Here is a 21,612-nt window from a genome sequence, read left to right on the forward strand (position 1 = left end):
CGATAATTACATTAGATAATCACTATAACTACTTTTCTCCGCGGTTTCTGACTATTTAGTCGCGAGAACATGGAAATACGGTTTTAGAAAATCAAGTATGGCTACTGCAAGAGACAGAGATTATTTTATCAATTCAATAAGATAGACTTTACATCAAGTAATGTTCAATCAGAAGCGGTAAGGACATAGCATTGTTTGAAAGAACAGGTGGTTTCCTCGAGAAAAATCGAATTAGCCATTATTAATCTCCTCTATAGGAAGCTTAATTTACATGCGAAATTATGAAGAACTTTGGGGTTCGTACTTTTGAGAACCCAAGGACTTTATCACAAGAAAACGAAATTTGTATGACGTACAAATTTGACACTTACAAAAACCCTGGTCTACGAGCCGGACTAATGAGAATGGCTGGCCGTATGTTTCACACCCCTGCCCTAATCTATATTGTGTACGTGAGGCACAAACCTGGACACATCATATAAAAAATCAGGATTGACTCTCTTACATTTTCTAGAAACAGTTGCATATAAATGAAATGACATGAATAGTTTCGTACATGTAACCATTCCTTGAATTAATCTGAAAAAGTTTGTACCCTCACGCTTTGCTTCATGCCAAACATTTGCAAGGTGTTCCTGCCAATCTCAATCCAGACAAATGCACCTTTGGGTTGTGGGAAACCAAATCAAATAATAGTGTTCTTTGCTTGAAAAAATATCAGTCTTTCCATATATATGTTATGTAATTTGTCGTTTAACATTTTGTCTTGGCAGTTAGCAAAACAAAAAAGCGATTGTAAAGAATTAAAACCACCACGCATGTGAATGATATTTGCCTAGAATTACAAAGACTGTGTGAGTACATTGTGTCAACATATGTGTGACTTACCAAGCTCCGAATATATGCCATCGACGTCGGGAAATACTTTTTCTTCCGGTACAGTTCTGAGAGCCTGATGTTGAGACATCATAGATATATAATCTTTAGTTATAGTTGTGTTTTTTTTTTTAAATTTCCACCAGTATACTATCTAGTAAAGATTCATCACATGTCAAAACTATTGCCTGACAATTTTCGGTTATTCTGATGTAGAAATTTTGTTTTCTGAAAGTTCAAATTCTCCAGGCAAAAATGTTAGTAATCGTAATCTGTCTCAGTATCTGCCATTAATTGCAGATCTTGTCCGATTAATACGGTGTCTTGTGGTATATCTGTAAACTCTTCTGTTTGGGGCACACGACAATGATCTATTATTTAACGAAACCGGATGAATCAGTCATAATCACTCTAATTACTTTTCTCCGCGGTTTCTGACTATTTAGTCGCGAGAACATGGAAATACGGTTTTAGAAAATCAAGTATGGCTACTGCAAGAGACAGAGATTATTTTATCAATTCAATAAGATAGACTTTACATCAAGTAATGTTCAATCAGAAGCGGTAAGGACATAGCATTGTTTGAAAGAACAGGTGGTTTCCTCGAGAAAAATCGAATTAGCCATTATTAATCTCCTCTATAGGAAGCTTAATTTACATGCGAAATTATGAAGAACTTTGGGGTTCGTACTTTTGAGAACCCAAGGACTTTATCACAAGAAAACGAAATTTGTATGACGTACAAATTTGACACTTACAAAAACCCTGGTCTACGAGCCGGACTAATGAGAATGGCTGGCCGTATGTTTCACACCCCTGCCCTAATCTATATTGTGTACGTGAGGCACAAACCTGGACACATCATATAAAAAATCAGGATTGACTCTCTTACATTTTCTAGAAACAGTTGCATATAAATGAAATGACATGAATAGTTTCGTACATGTAACCATTCCTTGAATTAATCTGAAAAAGTTTGTACCCTCACGCTTTGCTTCATGCCAAACATTTGCAAGGTGTTCCTGCCAATCTCAATCCAGACAAATGCACCTTTGGGTTGTGGGAAACCAAATCAAATAATAGTGTTCTTTGCTTGAAAAAATATCAGTCTTTCCATATATATGTTATGTAATTTGTCGTTTAACATTTTGTCTTGGCAGTTAGCAAAACAAAAAAGCGATTGTAAAGAATTAAAACCACCACGCATGTGAATGATATTTGCCTAGAATTACAAAGACTGTGTGAGTACATTGTGTCAACATATGTGTGACTTACCAAGCTCCGAATATATGCCATCGACGTCGGGAAATACTTTTTCTTCCGGTACAGTTCTGAGAGCCTGATGTTGAGACATCATAGATATATAATCTTTAGTTATAGTTGTGTTTTTTTTTTTAAATTTCCACCAGTATACTATCTAGTAAAGATTCATCACATGTCAAAACTATTGCCTGACAATTTTCGGTTACTCTGATGTAGAAATTTTGTTTTCTGAAAGTTCAAATTCTCCAGGCAAAAATGTTAGTAATCGTAATCTGTCTCAGTATCTGCCATTAATTGCAGATCTTGTCCGATTAATACGGTGTCTTGTGGTATATCTGTAAACTCTTCTGTTTGGGGCACACGACAATGATCTATTATTTAACGAAACCGGATGAATCAGTCATAATCACTATAACTACTTTTCTCCGAGGTTTCTGACTATTTAGTCGCGAGAACATGGAAATACGGTTTTAGAAAATCAAGTATGGCTACTGCAAGAGACAGAGATTATTTTATCAATTCAATAAGATAGACTTTACATCAAGTAATGTTCAATCAGAAGCGGTAAGGACATAGCATTGTTTGAAAGAACAGGTGGTTTCCTCGAGAAAAATCGAATTAGCCATTATTAATCTCCTCTATAGGAAGCTTAATTTACATGCGAAATTATGAAGAACTTTGGGGTTCGTACTTTTGAGAACCCAAGGACTTTATCACAAGAAAACGAAATTTGTATGAAGTACAAATTTGACACTTACAAAAACCCTGGTCTACGAGCCGGACTAATGAGAATGGCTGGCCGTATGTTTCACACCCCTGCCCTAAACTATATTGTGTACGTGAGGCACAAACCTGGACACATCATATAAAAAATCAGGATTGACTCTCTTACATTTTCTAGAAACAGTTGCATATAAATGAAATGACATGAATAGTTTCGTACATGTAACCATTCCTTGAATTAATCTGAAAAAGTTTGTACCCTCACGCTTTGCTTCATGCCAAACATTTGCAAGGTGTTCCTGCCAATCTCAATCCAGACAAATGCACCTTTGGGTTGTGGGAAACCAAATCAAATAATAGTGTTCTTTGCTTGAAAAAATATCAGTCTTTCCATATATATGTTATGTAATTTGTCGTTTAACATTTTGTCTTGGCAGTTAGCAAAACAAAAAAGCGATTGTAAAGAATTAAAACCACCACGCATGTGAATGATATTTGCCTAGAATTACAAAGACTGTGTGAGTACATTGTGTCAACATATGTGTGACTTACCAAGCTCCGAATATATGCCATCGACGTCGGGAAATACTTTTTCTTCCGATACAGTTCTGAGAGGTTGATGTTCAGACATCATAGATATATAATCTTTAGTTATAGTTGTGTTGTTTTTTTTTAAATTTCCACCAGTATACTATCTAGTAAAGATTCATCACATGTCAAAACTATTGCCTGACAATTTTCGGTTACTCTGATGTAGAAATTTTGTTTTCTGAAAGTTCAAATTCTCCAGGCAAAAATGTTAGTAATCGTAATCTGTCTCAGTATCTGCCATTAATTGCAGATCTTGTCCGATTAATACGGTGTCTTGTGGTATATCTGTAAACTCTTCTGTTTGGGGCACACGACAATGATCTATTATTTAACGAAACCGGATGAATCAGTCATAATCACTCTAACTACTTTTCTCCGAGGTTTCTGACTATTTAGTCGCGAGAACATGGGAATACGGTTTTAGAAAATCAAGTATGGCTACTGCAAGAGACAGAGATTATTTTATCAATTCAATAAGATAGACTTTACATCAAGTAATGTTCAATCAGAAGCGGTAAGGACATAGCATTGTTTGAAAGAACAGGTGGTTTCCTCGAGAAAAATCGAATTAGCCATTATTAATCTCCTCTATAGGAAGCTTAATTTACATGCGAAATTATGAAGAACTTTGGGGTTCGTACTTTTGAGAACCCAAGGACTTTATCACAAGAAAACGAAATTTGTATGAAGTACAAATTTGACACTTACAAAAACCCTGGTCTACGAGCCGGACTAATGAGAATGGCTGGCCGTATGTTTCACACCCCTGCCCTAAACTATATTGTGTACGTGAGGCACAAACCTGGACACATCATATAAAAAATCAGGATTGACTCTCTTACATTTTCTAGAAACAGTTGCATATAAATGAAATGACATGAATAGTTTCGTACATGTAACCATTCCTTGAATTAATCTGAAAAAGTTTGTACCCTCACGCTTTGCTTCATGCCAAACATTTGCAAGGTGTTCCTGCCAATCTCAATCCAGACAAATGCACCTTTGGGTTGTGGGAAACCAAATCAAATAATAGTGTTCTTTGCTTGAAAAAATATCAGTCTTTCCATATATATGTTATGTAATTTGTCGTTTAACATTTTGTCTTGGCAGTTAGCAAAACAAAAAAGCGATTGTAAAGAATTAAAACCACCACGCATGTGAATGATATTTGCCTAGAATTACAAAGACTGTGTGAGTACATTGTGTCAACATATGTGTGACTTACCAAGCTCCGAATATATGCCATCGACGTCGGGAAATACTTTTTCTTCCGATACAGTTCTGAGAGGTTGATGTTCAGACATCATAGATATATAATCTTTAGTTATAGTTGTGTTGTTTTTTTTTTAAATTTCCACCAGTATACTATCTAGTAAAGATTCATCACATGTCAAAACTATTGCCTGACAATTTTCGGTTACTCTGATGTAGAAATTTTGTTTTCTGAAAGTTCAAATTCTCCAGGCAAAAATGTTAGTAATCGTAATCTGTCTCAGTATCTGCCATTAATTGCAGATCTTGTCCGATTAATACGGTGTCTTGTGGTATATCTGTAAACTCTTCTGTTTGGGGCACACGACAATGATCTATTATTTAACGAAACCGGATGAATCAGTCATAATCACTCTAACTACTTTTCTCCGAGGTTTCTGACTATTTAGTCGCGAGAACATGGAAATACGGTTTTAGAAAATCAAGTATGGCTACTGCAAGAGACAGAGATTATTTTATCAATTCAATAAGATAGACTTTACATCAAGTAATGTTCAATCAGAAGCGGTAAGGACATAGCATTGTTTGAAAGAACAGGTGGTTTCCTCGAGAAAAATCGAATTAGCCATTATTAATCTCCTCTATAGGAAGCTTAATTTACATGCGAAATTATGAAGAACTTTGGGGTTCGTACTTTTGAGAACCCAAGGACTTTATCACAAGAAAACGAAATTTGTATGAAGTACAAATTTGACACTTACAAAAACCCTGGTCTACGAGCCGGACTAATGAGAATGGCTGGCCGTATGTTTCACACCCCTGCCCTAAACTATATTGTGTACGTGAGGCACAAACCTGGACACATCATATAAAAAATCAGGATTGACTCTCTTACATTTTCTAGAAACAGTTGCATATAAATGAAATGACATGAATAGTTTCGTACATGTAACCATTCCGGAACTGGCAGAAAAAATATTTCATTTCACCTGCATCATTTTTCATCCTAGACAAATGCCAACAGACTGAACTCAGAAAGAAAACATTTTAAATTTTTTTTAGGCTTTAACGCTGCTTTCTCTTGAATGCGGGTAAAATTCTTCACTGTTAGCAAATATCTAGCAAAAGCCGGTTGTCGTATAAATCCTTAAATTTCGTGCAGAAATTACAGCAATACTAAAACCTTTAAGCAACATTGGAACGCCTAAAATTAAATTTCTTCATCTTTTCTATCTCTCTGTGGACATTAAAAGCTAGTTAGACACCAGTTCTATATTGAACATAAACAGCACATATGGTAGCATTGTGGTTAGATCCATTGTCCCTATATTGTCCCCATTAACTACTATTAGATCTGATAACCAAATTCGCTCATATAATCTTACGCTGGCAAACTGATGGCTACTCCTCACGTTTAAGTCTGCTATGGTACCGACAGGTAGAATTATTCGATTTTGTTATGGTACCCGGAGTTAGTACTATTTGATTTGCTATGGCACCAGGAGCTAGGACTATTTGATTGACTATGGTACCAGAAGGTAGGACTATTTGATTTGTTTACCTGCACAACTTGCTATAGCATTTTGTGTTAGACCTTTGATCATAGCAGAGGACGAAAATTGGTGTATAACTTTCGGGGGTTGTAAGGAGTGGAGCTATAAAACGATCTATATTATAATTTCCAAAATGTGGGATTTAGAGTGTTTATTCTAGGACAGGCTTAGGAACTTTATTTGAAAGTCGAACATATTACAATGTATGGACAACACCTTTGTGAAATGCCTCTTCCGGGTATACCAAATTTCGTCCTCTGCTATGACCAGAGGGCTGACACAAATAAATATTAATTGTCAAGTTATTATGGCTTTTTACCTGATAGTTCGTATTCGCAAGATTGAGTAAGTGTCTTTTATCAAACACTTCTTGATTTTCTTAGTATGTTAACACTATTTCATAAATTTGAGAAATGTTTTGTTGTATCTTTGAATCGTTCTTGGCGCATGAGCCAGTACATACAAGTGCAGTCATTCAGTCGTAGAAATGGTCGTAGCTCAGCTAATAATTGTGATACAAAAATAATTATTAAAAAATCATAATTGCCGGGATATAATGATTGAAATATTATTAAGGAGTCACTTAAATTCTGCATCGAGGATTTTATAAATTCTGTTTGAAAATTGCGTGTCGAAAAGGATTTTTTAAATGCTCTTTTTTATAATCATGTGCGCTATAGTATTTGTTTATATTCTTAAGATTTCTATACAATGCCAGATGATTATGGTCAAAATAAGGGATAGGAATATCAATCAACTGGAAGAAAAGCAGTCATTATTACAGATAATAGACCTAAGAGCATAAAGTGAAATTGGTTCCCTAGTTTTCCGTTGATCTTTGGTAAATGATATTTTCGATACATCAATTTAATTTAGATAGCTTGACAACATCAATCTAATTTAGATATCTTGACACCATCAATCTAATTTAGATATCTTGACACCATCAATCTAATTTAGATATCTTGACACCATCAATCTAATTTATATATCTTGATACAATCAATCTAATTTAGATATCTTGACACCATCAATCTATTTTAGATATCTTGACACAATCAATCTAATTTAGATATCTTGGCACCATCTATCTAATTTAGATATCTTGACACCATCAATCTAATTTAGATATCTTGACACCATCAATCTAATTTATATTTCTTGACACCATCAATCTAATTTTGATATCTTGACACCATCAATCTAATTTATATTTCTTGACACCATCAATCTAATTTTGATATCTTGACACCATCAATCTAATTTATATATCTTGACACAATCAATCTAATTTATATATCTTGACACCATCAATCTAATTTAGATATCTTGACACCATCAATCTAATTTATATTTCTTGACACCATCAATCTAATTTTGATATCTTGACACCATCAATCTAATTTATATTTCTTGACACCATCAATCTAATTTTGATATCTTGACACCATCAATCTAATTTATATATCTTGACACAATCAATCTAATTTATATATCTTGACACCATCAATCTAATTTAGATATCTTGACACCATCAATCTAATTTAGATATCTTGACACCATCAATCTAATTTATATATCTTGACACAATCAATCTAATTTAGATATCTTGACACCATCAATCTATTTTAGATATCTTGACACCATCAATCTAATTTAGATATCTTGACACCATCAATCTAATTTAGATATATTGACACCATCAATCTATTTTAGATATCTTGACACCATTAATCTAATTAATATATCTTGACGCTACATATTTTAAATATCAGATACGTGATATTTATGAATTGTTTTACAATTATGGTACATACTTCAGAAAAACTAAACATTTATGAGGGAGTGATCAAATTATTACGCAATTTACTGGTTTCAAAACAGTAACGATAGTGCATAGGAGAGAAATGATGACACGGTTAATAGCACTTCAATACATGCAATGCATTATGGATCTGAGATGAATGATAGAATTTACGAATTAAGGAATGAACGAACAAATGGATGGACGAATGAAGAATGCTTACACAAAGAACACAGTTGCTAGCCAGGAACAGATTTGATGACCATGTCCTTTTTCACGAGTGGTTGATGTACCGTCCAATTATTCAAGTAAAATGTATCTCGTACTCGCTTATAAGACGAGTCAAACTGCAAACCGCACAGACCCAGAGCTACCGGCGTATTAGGAATAACCAGTTGAACAAAAAACTTCCATTTTCACTTTGTACACTGCATGATTCTATCTCTGGCTCACCTTGTCTTCGTCAAGTTGTTCCTTCGGAACCATTCGCTTCGGGCGACGATTAGACTTCATCGACAAAATCAGCGCTAATTGTATTATTTATTTCTTTAGCTTGATTTCAGTTACAGCTTTGTGTTAAGCAAAACTTCAGTGAAAATGTATTCTTTAAAATCAGTACAAGCCGTGAACGATGTAATGGTTTTTTCCTTCATCCATTTGGTGTAAAAACAGTTCTCCCCTAATTCTGTGTCAATTTTTTGTGATTTAATGTGTTACGTATTAAAACAAATGCATGGTTGATTGGGCAGTTGCGCGAATCGCCTGTACAATCTTTTCATTAAGACCTGGTATGCCAGCTTACTGACTTTTCGTATCATATTTTATATTTAGCCTTTTTGATAAATGCAATGAAAATCAACTTATACGTTTCAATGTTGTCTCTCTTCGTCTTCTGTCATATCTTTTATTACACAAATAAGGAATCGTCTTTATTGTAATATTTTCATCCTTTTTTTCATGTGCTCCAGCAGCAGAGGAGGCGAACAGACCGACCTTTGGAAGCGTCCAAAAACCGAAATAAGGCTTCTAACTAAAAATATTTCGAGCTGAACATTTGCTTGAAATAAATGATTGTCTAAACAAATTGAGGATTCTCCGGTTAATTAGACCATTTATTTTCGTAAATTGCTTTCCTGATCTGAAAACTCGTGAAATTAAAATTACTATTACAAAAATGAACCAACTTGAGGTCATGCCCCCCTCTGCTGCTATATTAATTTATCCAAATATTTTATCAAGTCCAATACGATATCTTGTTCTAGGATCGTGCAAATTTATTGTTATAAACTCATGTGGAGCAGCTTGCGCTCGTGAAAAGAAATTTCTAAATTTGATTATATCCATGTCACCGCTGCACCAGGTTTGATGAATATTTCGCAACGTATGTGTATCAACTCCATTAAACACAACTAAAATATTACAGTTATCTCTGATTACTTTTGGTATTTGTGTGTATCGTTGAGTAACATAAATAACATCGGTGTTTTATGTCTACCTCGAGAAAAAATCCTAGCTGGATTTGATTGTTTGTCCAGCATCACGTCGTCGTATACAACTAAATTATTAATAAATCCGTCTATGGAATCTATTGATGGTGCTTCATCAATATCGGTTATAATAGATCAGCGGTTACGGGTAAGTGTACGCGGTGTGGTACAAAGAAATTTAAATTTATCTCTACTGACAAGTCAGTACAGTCAGGTGAAAAGCCAAAACCAAAGTCAAAATCAAGTTAAAAAAAAGCAACGCGGAGGTGATATTGCAGCAAAATTAACAAAATTACCGGGAACTCCGTGGGCTAAATACAGCGGAGAAAAACACCTACCAGGATATAATTATTGCGGTCCCGGTACTCGACTCGATATCAGGCTTGATAATCAGGATCAACCAAAACCAGGCGAGGAACCAATAAACGCTATTGATAAAGCATGTCATGCTCATGATGTTGCGTATAAAAGCAATGATCTACAACATAGGCATATTACAGATGTGAAATTAATTCATGCGCTATATTCCATAAAAATAAAAATATCAAAGAATCACTAGCTAATTGGTTAGTAAGATAAGCGATGAAAGGTAAATTAACGCTAGGGGCTGGTAATATAAAAAATGGAATCGATTTATTATTGCCCAATTGGATACTGGAAAGGTAAAGCTGCAATTAGTAAACTTGCTGATGCAGCAGTGGTTAAACATTCTACTGCTAAAACGTGGTTATCCAAACAGGCAATATGGCAAATTTACCTACCGCCACCGAAACAAATTCAGTACGCGTATTTCGATGTTAGAATTCCTAATGAATTTCATCAAGCTGATATTCTGTTTTTATCACATGATACTGTACGTAGAAAAACGTACAAATACGCGCTAACTGTTGTTGATGTTGCAAGTAGATACAAGGAAGCAGAACCATTATTGACGAAGACAGCTGCTGAAGTAGCTGATGCGTTTAAACGAATTTATCAACGAGGTGGTCTACGATGGCCACAGCTGCTACAGGTTGATCCTGGCAAGGAATTTTTTGGTCCAGTATCATCGTTAATGAAACAACATAATACCAAAATACGACGAGGACATACTGAGATTCATCGTGATCAGGCAATTGTTGAACGATTTAATCGAACACTTGCTGAGCGGTTATTTGGATATCAATACGCGAAGGAATTTATTCAAGATAAATGATCTCGTGAATGGGTTGCAAGATTACCAAGTGTGATAGCCGCGTTAAATAATGAAGTAACTCGAACGACCAACATGAAACCTATTAATGCAATTACAAGCGCGCATATATCCGTACAACGACGTGATCTTTCAGCACAGCCAGTATTAGGTAATATCACTGTAAGGTATTTATATGAGCCCGGCGAACTCGAAGGTGGTAAAAAAAGAGCGACTGATCCTATTTGGAGTATTACCACACAGAAGATATCCACCGTGACAAGATCCTCAGGTAGACCTGCAATCTACAGACTGGATTCAACCGCTTCTCAACGTGGATTTGTACGTGAACAATTACAAGTAATTCCTAAAGACACACAATTACCACCCAAATCACTTAACTAGCGCCACGACGTCGGTTACATTCAAGACAGGTCAACATGATATTTTCTCGTGTATGACCAAGATTGTTATTTTTTCTATCTACGGTAAATTGTCTTGGGTCATTTTTCAGATACCGCCATAACATTATACAATTACAACTTGCACAATGATTATTCTGTCGTTGTTTCAGCGCAATGACAACGTCAGTGTCTAGATCAAAATCACGTTTGTTTTTTATCACACTGTTTATAACCAGATAATTTTTTTCTTATTATATCACTTTGATATTCGTCAATATCATCACTAATCACTGACGAGTCCATGACGATTCGTCTCAATTGAGATATTTTTCTAACTCGAGACACTGCAAGATAAACTAAGTTCGACCATTCGATGTGATCATCAACGATCCAAACAACTGTATCAGTAATAGTTAATCCATGAGATGAATGAATTGTCATCGCGTATCCAAGTGTCCACGTGGATTTATCAGCACGTAGAGCATCTTCAACAACATCAACATCAACTGCAACAATATAATTCAACACAAAATTCTGTTTCCTTGACTCGGTGTGTCCTGGTATATCAACGTCAATATTTTGCCGTCGCGTATCTGCTGGTCGATAACATAACGGAACTGGCAACGTTGGAAACTTTTCTCGTTGTAACTGAAACAACTCCCGTTGAAGTGTATCACGAACTATCTTCCTATTTGCAACTATCAAATCGTTTGGTCTCCACGCGCGCAAAAAGTCTTTCATGGGTGTTTCTGAAATTATCTCGCGCATTACTTCACACTGAATTTTATTCGGTTGTAGTCTGATTAATTTTTTAAATTCCTTCAACGTTGCATCAAGTGCTCTATAATCATCAGATACTTCTTCGTAGTGGTCAACGAAATTTATTAGCCAATCATGTGGAGATGGTCCAGCTACGGGTGGTGGTTGACCGTGATCGCCTCACATTATCACAGCAGTATTTCTTGTTAATAACCAATCAAGAAACATTTTTAATGTTTCAAGCGGTACAGTGCATATTTCATCCCATATTATGATCCTTGGAATGTATTTCTCGCCCATCCTTAAAGATGTCCATGTATCACCCTTCCATCGAAAGAAGCTGCGATAAGTACATGACTGTACTTCTCGTTGTTTCATTTCTCGCGCGAGTCTATGTGTTGGTGTTAGCACAATCATATCTGAATTCTGAAATAGCTCGATAGCTCGAGTGGTTTTACCAGAACCGGTCCGTTTAGATAAACCGTGTTGTGTCTAGTTATTGGATCGTATACTGATGGTAACAACGAAGTTGTCGACGATATCTGATTATTTCTGCCTGATTTTATCACGTAAATATCTTTAACCGCAACATCAGCTGATTCGGAATAATCGAGCATATATTCCTTTTTTATTCTCCACGAACCCCACGATGCACAAGTGCCTATGTTTAATCTTTCTAACAATATTGAATACTTTTTACTTATATAAAACGAATCAGTAGCAACTCTGACAGCGAGTGTAGAAACTTTATTTATCATCGATAATAGGTTTATTGAAACGTACGCGAGCATCGATGATCTTAAATGAGTATACTGAGGTGACTCACCGTCCATGTAGCTCACAATTGTACCTAATTTAGTTCCATTTGACAAGAAAGCTATTTCTCAATTTATAAACGTGTTTTTCTTCGTTGTATCAGCAATCATAAAATCTAACTCAGCATCATCCATAATCAATCTTGTACAATATCGTCTGTGATCATATGCTGCTCCTTGGGTAAACTTGCCGATTATTTTTCTACCAAGATCTTTTGAATCAGTTTTATCCGAATGCTCCTTTTGTTGTGGTAACCAAACTTTGGTTTGTTTCCGGTATGATATAATTGCTTCACTTACAATCAACCGTGTTAGCATCGCACAATCATGCATATATCGTAATAGTACTATTGGTCCCCACATTTTTTCTGAAAAATGTTTTCCAAACCAAACATAACAAATTGGATGAAGTTCTTTAGATATTTCGAATGACTCGATACAAGCAAATCCAGTTAGGTCAAAATCCGGTAATGGTCCATTTATCGATACTCGTGTCATCTCGTGCGTCGGATGACCGAATCGCTCAAAGTACACAGAACAATCTCCGTATCCAAGAAAACTTCCGGGATAACACGCGACCATATCAACTGAAATAACATCTTTAAGATCGTATTTAGTATTCCATAGTCCGCCGTGTCCATATTCGACACAACTCAGTATTATGTCACTGAGAAAATCAGACCGAGTTGGTTTCCACGAATTTTTCTTTCTAGAAAATGAGCCGCAACTGACGGAACAGTAAAACAGTTGCTCAATAGTTCGTCAGTGTCATTAGTATATTGCAGTGCAAGATTTTTCATTTTCTCGTGAAGAAGATCTGTTCGATAAATAACGCCATTTGGTCTTACAAACTGATCAAATTTATTCTTTTCTTTCATATCTGATTCGTCGTTAGAACTCTGAAATAACCATACTGACACAGGATCGATTTTACTTATTTCGTTAATAAAATCAAACAGACCTCCATCAGAATTATCTCCGGGATAACATTTAACAGTTCGATCTCGTGGAAATATTTTTACTGCGTTAGTCCACGCGTGTGCGTTATGATCAATAATTTCGATCGAAGCTCCTTTTGATTTATATTTTGATTCATACAAAATCTCCCCTGTTATCGTTGCTACGGTTATTGGAAATTTTAATATTTTTCCTAATCCAGCTACATCCTTGATAGACGCACCGGTATCTTTAACCATTTCTCCCCACGTATTTATTATTTTACGTCTTTTATCCGTTAGACCGTTTCCACGGGCTGCGTTTGTAAAATGTTCTGTTACTCGCTCGGCTACACAGCTTATTTTTGAAAATTTCATTGGCGCCAGTTTATCAGCTTTGGGTTTTTCATTTATAACATAGATTCTATAAATAACCGCGGTCACAGGATATGTTCGTTCATAATATGGTTTGTCAATACCGGTCAATAGACCTGGTTTGGAATCTTTACTTAGTACGACAGTTTTTTTATCACCGTGAACAGGATCATATTTGTCACGGATAATCCAATCATCTGTTTCTGTCAACACGACAAATTTTATTCTGAAAAGATACTTTCGATTATCAAGGTATTTAATGATAGTTGTCGCTCGTTTGTCATTCATCGTAGCGTTAATGATATCTTTGTTACGTATAATCTTGAACGTTCACCAGACATGAGATGCACCATCTGCGTGAAATTCTTTCTTGGCGTCGTGAATTTTATTAATCAAACTTTTATTTTTCGGATCAACCAGATCTTTCATCGGTAGGCCAGGAGATATTCTGTCGAGATTAAATTTATCCACGCTCGGGGCTTTATTCGGGATAATCTATCGAATTCGTTCATATTATATTTCAAACAAGTATTTAAATTAAAATATTATATATACAATGTCTCAATGCAAATGGCTCATGGTGGGTTCATTGACTCGTTGTAATAAATCCTGTAAAAAGGAATTCTGCGGACAACACATGCAGTGCGTTCACCGTGGAAGCTTAGGACCAATACCATGTCTGCAATGTGGTACTGGAGTACGAGGAAAAACACAATTGTGTGCATGTTGTGGTGGTAAACGATACAGAGAGCTTAAAATATATTATGACCAAAAAAAATTATGTCAGTGACGGAGCTATAAAATCCTTGGAGGATTATCTAAGTTTTCAGACAAATTATGATTTAAACAAATAATATTATTGTATAATGGAGCAAAATAAGTTTATAAAGCATCCTATAATAACAAACTACGAATCAAATATTGATGGTATGATCAGAAATTGCAGGTTGAAAAAACCAGTTGGCTATAGTAATAATACTGGTTATCTATTGTTTACTGCTGGGGAGAAACCTTATCTCTGTCATCGTTTCACATACGAGTGTCACAATGGGTTGATCAAAGACGGTCTTGTGATCGGTCATATAAACAGGGTGAAAATTGACAATAGTTTATCCAATCTTCGAGCTGTTACACAGAGCGAGAACTTAACACGTGGTAATACTGGGAGATGTAAAACAGTTGCAAGGAGGGCGGTAAAATCCACAAACATAGAAACTGGCGAAGAAATTATATTTCAATCAATGAACGCGGCTGCGAAATACTTTGATATTAATCCGCCTTCAGTACAATTTGTCGCGGAAAATATGACCAAATCTACTCTTTCCAGTAAATATAAACAGAAAATCACCTTCCAATATTGTTAATGAGATAAACTATCATCATTACCTCGAATTATATTTATTAACCATTTATCATTTTGAGTCGCAGCATGTCCCCCTTATACTACTGATTTTTCGATCATGTTAAAGGGAGATTACTTCTGTAATATATAGCTTTCTTTGTAAATTTCTGATTTTTATGGTCGTAATTAGTCAATTAATCATCTACGTCGTAATTAATATAAATAATTATACAAAATAAAGATATTTATGGTTTCTAACTTAGAAAATAGAAGAATAAACGTATTTTACATCGTACAATATAGCGGAATTATTTTTAGATCTGTTACGAGAAATCGAGGCACGCTGTTTTAATGCAGATATTTACAATCTGTTATAATACAGAAATATTTAAACATATCTGTAGGTAAAAACGTTTGATGGTGCCGTGGTAGTATGTAAATAAGGCACAACAGGCTGTTAGCGCAAGATATTTACAATCTGTTACGGGAAATCAAGGCAGAAACACGCTGCTCATTTACATATTCAGAAACCGCTGTTTTAATACAGAAATTTACAATATATTCAGAAACCGCTGTTTTCATGTAGAAATATTCACAATATATTCAGAAACCGCTGTTTTAATGTAGAAATATTTAAACCGATCTGTAGCTATATAATAACTTCTAAAACATATATTGTTATATGATTTGATAGCTCAGCTGGTAACGTATCTGACCGTGATACTTACGGTCCCAGGATCGAATCCCACGACTGACAACTGTCGATGGTTCACGCATATTAGCGATTTTTATAATTGACTGGGGCACCGCCAGCCCCTCTACGCATAACAGAACCCCTCCAACGACGTCACTGGTGGTTGATACATGTTTTATATCACCCACGGGCTGATTATTGGGGTGGATGTTCTGTTATGCGTAGAAAATGGCCCCATATATGTTTAATTAAGATTTCATTCATTGTATATATTTCATTTATTCATTCATTGTATATATTTCACTTATTCATTCATTGTATATATTTCATTTATTCATTCATTGTATATATTTCATTTATTTATTCATTGTATTGTGTGCCCGTTGAACTTGGTAGAATGTGGTGGCAAGCTACGAGTTCTGAGTCGTAAATATGTAATATATGTTGTGCTGTGAAACATCCTCATAAACTCGCTCGAACACTCGACCAGGGATTTGAGGATATATTTTTTCTTTTATATATATATATACTGAACGATGAAAATATCAATGATGTAATTGCTGCCATCAAAAAATTAGAAAAAATCAGTATTAATATATCTGATGAACTGAATCTGAAAAGATTATTTCTGATTTTGAAATCTTACAAGAGCATAAAAATGATGGTGGTTTTACATTGTCGTCTGAATACAAGTTCATAAAATGAATTCAGGCGGCAATGTTCCGGTCACTAGCTGCAGTAAAAGATGATCAGGTCAAGGAATTCGTTCCTCTCTCTGCCGCAGTAGAAAAAATTAGATTGGAGTTATCCCACGAGTACGAGGCAAAAAGAACGATCAGTACTCGCATAAAACAGTTAAGAAAAATTATGTTAGCGAGTAACCTCGTTGGTGAAACGACCGAACACGTGTAATATTTTATTTATTCTGAAATATTATATATTCTGAAATATTTTATTTTCTGAAATATTATATATTCTGAAATATTTTATTTTCTGAAATATTATATATTTATTGAAATATTTTATTTTTTCTGAAATATTATATATTCTGAAATATTATATATTCTGAATATTTATATATTTATTGAAATATTATATATTTATTGAAATATTTTTATTCTGAAATATTATATATTCTGAAATATTATATATTTATTGAAATATTTTATTTTTTCTGAAATATTATATATTCTGAAATATTATATATTTATTCTGAAATTTTTTTTCTTCTGAAATTGATGGGCTAGTTGGTACTCAGAATCATGCAAACCAATCAATTTCGTAATTTTGATGCGCTAGTTGGTACTCAGAATCATGCAAACCAATCAAATTTTCAGAAACAAATAAAATATTTCTGAAAAAATAAAATATTTTTGATAAAACAAAATATTTCAGAATAATAATAAAATACTTTTTTGTAGTATTTTTTGCAAAACTGATTGATTTTGTTAATTTTGAGTACCTAAATACATATCAGAATTAACAAACTGATCGATTTGCATGATTTTGAGTACCTAAATACATATCAGAATTAACAAACTGATCGATTTGCATGATTTTGAGTACCTAAATACATATCAGGATTAACAAACTGATCGATTTGCACGATTTTTAGTATAAATTTCAAAGTAAATAAAAATATTTCAGAATAAATATATAATATTTCAGAATAAATATATAATATTTCAGAATAAATATAATATTTCTGATAAAATAAAATATTTCTGATAAAATACAATATTTCTGATAAAATACACTATTTCTGATAAATCTACGATAAAAGTCTTTAAGACTTTACATACAGATTGACAATCAATTCCTCTCCTCGTAGGTCAATTAAGTGTCCTATATGGTCTGTGAGTTTAAAATTTATTCGTGACAAATACTGATTATGTGTGCGTAGATAAACAGGATTAGTTGATTCCTGCACGATGAAATCCCCAGGGGGAACTTGTGGTGTAAACGTGTATAGGATGTATCCTTGTTGAGCCTGATTTGATTTTCCAAGATTTATTTGATAGCTGCCATCGATTACGTCACAAGCTAGATTAACCGCGATTGTCGGTGTTATATTAACGATTCCCGGAGATATATGCCTGCGGCCGCCGTATGGATCGTTATTATAGCTAAGAACAGTTGCTGGTGGGGCTATTTTTCTCCATGCATCGAGTATTTTAGGAACGTTTTCGTTGATAATTTTGTTTAGTTTATCTTTTGTAAACTTTGGTACTATAAATTCGAGATTACCCGGTCCTTCATACTCTTTTTCTGATATTGTATAATGATTAAGAAATGGTCTTCCAGGACGGGGGAAGGAAACAGCATGTTTAAGTGCTGATTCAACAAAAATATCATTAATATACTTGAGGTCTGATCCTACTTGATTTAGATGCTGTATTGACTCAATAATTTGTTGTTTTATATCCTCGGAATAATGTTGCAATAACGACAAAAACAGATTTTATATTTTGCCAATTGATTGTTGGATCTCAGAATTAATGGGATTAGAATACAATCTAAAAACATTCATATAAGTTATATCATCACCGAAATTATAAACCCGATACACATCACCGGCTCTATTCCATGGAAATTTTTCTCTGTATTCTGGAGTTATTATAAACTTGGCTTCGTCCGTGATAAAATCAATTAATTTTGGTTCTGGTGGTCCACGGTGCTCTGGCGCAATATCAGGCCAACCTAGTACGGATCTTATCGTGGACTGATAAATATCAACGGTGTAATCAGGTGAATGTATTTCAACCGTAGAAGACAGTGTTGGTTCATGAACGTTAATCGATATTTTTGAGTCTTTTCCTGTTATTGATTTTACTCTACGCGCAAATTCATCATTGATTTGTTCGATCTCATAACTACCAGTTGGTATTCCAACAACGTTCCAGTCAGGTGTTCCATCTGGCTTGTTTTTATTAGCAAATACAAGCGAATTATTTGTTTGTGTACCATTAAATGATTTCGATCTGATATTTGGCCAACTATGGTATACTCGTAATTGCGCTAGTGCAATATCTTTTACTGGAATTGCAGATGGAAAATTGATGTTAAATTCAGGATTAATCGAGCTTACCGAGATCATCGTGGTCTTGTGCGGGGTTGTGTTCGTCACGATCTGCTGGAGTAATTTCGTCATTATTAATATTCGTACCTTCAACAGCTCTGTTATATATTTTAATCATTTCTGAAAACTCAGAATCGGATATAATTCCATCATTGAGACTCGCTGATAACAACGAAGATAACTTCGAGTATGCGACCGTCGCTGTATATAATCTTATCATGTAATCGGATAATTTTTCGTTCGTGCAAGTACATATTTTTTTTGCAATGATATTAAGCACACCTGCAATCGTTGTTGCTGCTGAAATACAAATAGTCACAGCTACTGGTGCCATCATTATCATTGCTGATAATATCACACCGGTTCCAGCAACAACAGCGGATACTGAATAAACGATTACGTCGACGATAACTAGTCGTCGCCGATATTTCTTTAATTTTGCCGTATATTGTTCGACTCGATCTTTCAAGTTCGTTTGCAATTCACATGCTTGATTATACCTAAATTTCTGAACGTCGATATAGGTACTCATTATATTTTATGCAGTAACCAATTGAGGTGTTTCAGCTACAAATTCCAAACACCACCAGAAAGATGTTGCGGTTAATTTCTTATCAGCTGCTTCCAGAATAAATATTTCCTCGTTTCCGCTATTTAATATAACAGATACAACCCCGGAAAACTTATCAGTTGAATGACACCATAGATACGTTGTAAATATTTCAAATTTTGCAGCACTGAACACAGACAACCTGTACACGCCAGTGACTGTTGCAGTATATTTGATGGTTTTATTTTGCTGCGACCATGTTGCGAATCCCGATGATACTGTGTATATGATGTTGGTAATATGCCCGGGAGTAACTCCAGGTGGGATTTTAATCAGACTAATTTTATTAACGATCTCAGGAATCCCTGCTACGACATCTTCGAGTGTTTTTTAGTTGTGTCGATGTTCGTCTTGATATCAACGAGATTTATGTCAACGGAGTGCGGAGTGCCGAAGAATTTATCTATAGATTCAACGGTTTTTTGAAAATTTCTTCGAAATCTTCCAAAAGCGCCTACGTGCACATCATACTCGGTCCGCAACGTGGATAATTTACCATCTACGGTGCCATAGTTGACGTCAACGTATTTTTTTGTTGCTGCGTCTTCGTCGGATGTTGGATCTCTTTGCACTGTTATCTTATTTCCGTTCATGCTGAGTTCTCCCGTCATTATGTCACCGGTATTTTTCACGCGAAAAGCAACACTTGCTGTAATTTGATCTCTGATGGTTGTAAACGATATACTTGAATCCCTGATTCTACCGCCGTTGGTAAACACAGGGATATTATCCGTGATTGAACCAAGTACTCGTCGAATTATATCATTCCATTTAATATTGCTGGTTTTTAGTTTACCATGTTGATCCTGAAAAATAACAACCTCATCTGGGTCAACTCCAGCCAGGTTCATAATATCACTTAGATCATCTTTAGTCGCGTACTTCGACAGATCAATGTCATCGGACTTTTTCTTAACCGTAGAAGAAGATCTTCTTCCGTAGATATCAACCATTATAATCTAAGATCTGTTTAAAACGAAGCGGTTGCTTGTATAATCATGCACGACTTTATGTGGCGGTTTGGATGATTTTGATATAGCGTTAAGTACATTAATTACTTCACGGCCGCATATTGGCGGATCTGTCATTGTTTGTGTGGGTAGCGTTGAATACCAAACTTGCGCGTGAAGTGGCGCGACATACTTGATAAACTCAATGGGTGGAGCTAACCCGTATGAATCAAAATAAACGATTCCACGTGGATCAACCGCGTATGATACCCAATGAGTACCGGGTCCTGAATTCGAGTCAAAATTAATAATACCTGTTTCAACACTGTTTGGTTGTTTCGGTAATTGATCTCGCATAAAAACACCTCTGAAGTTTTTTATTTTTAATCGTTTAGCAGCATCAAGTAAATCAAAATTTGATGCTGGAGCATCTAACGAAATGATTCTGGAAGCCTCAGACCTCTTCCCCAACGAGATCCCGGCAATCTTAGGCCGCGTCCCTTTTTTTATATCCATTTCCTGTTGCTTTCTTTAGAGCCATTTCATCAGCTGTTCCAACAGCACCTTTTGCTACGGCTGGAGCGGCAGCAGCTATTAATGCCGGAATGGACGCGAGAAGTGGAAAAATACCACCGGTTTTAATTGAGTCCTTAATCGCACCCGCAGAGAGATTAAGTTTGACTCCTGTTTTTGATTGTTTAGCGCCGTTGAAATGTTTAAGTTGACGTTCTGATAATGATAATTTATTTTGACCACCCGTGATCTGATCTCGCTTTAGTGATATTTTCATTCCGCAGTTTTTTGTTGAATTTGAATGAAGGTTTTTAATCTGACCAGGAGTCAGACTGACACTAACGTGATGATATGGCATTTTATGATAAATACTTGCCACGCTCCAAATGGTGATTAAAGATTTTCCACTGGTGCATCAACGACCCTCATTCGACCACTACCACCTTCAAGTAACAT

Source organism: Sinohyriopsis cumingii, chromosome 1 (genome assembly GCF_028554795.1).
Source record: "Sinohyriopsis cumingii isolate HCF-2022 chromosome 1, ASM2855479v2, whole genome shotgun sequence".
Classification (NCBI taxonomy): Eukaryota; Metazoa; Mollusca; class Bivalvia; order Unionida; family Unionidae; genus Sinohyriopsis; species Sinohyriopsis cumingii.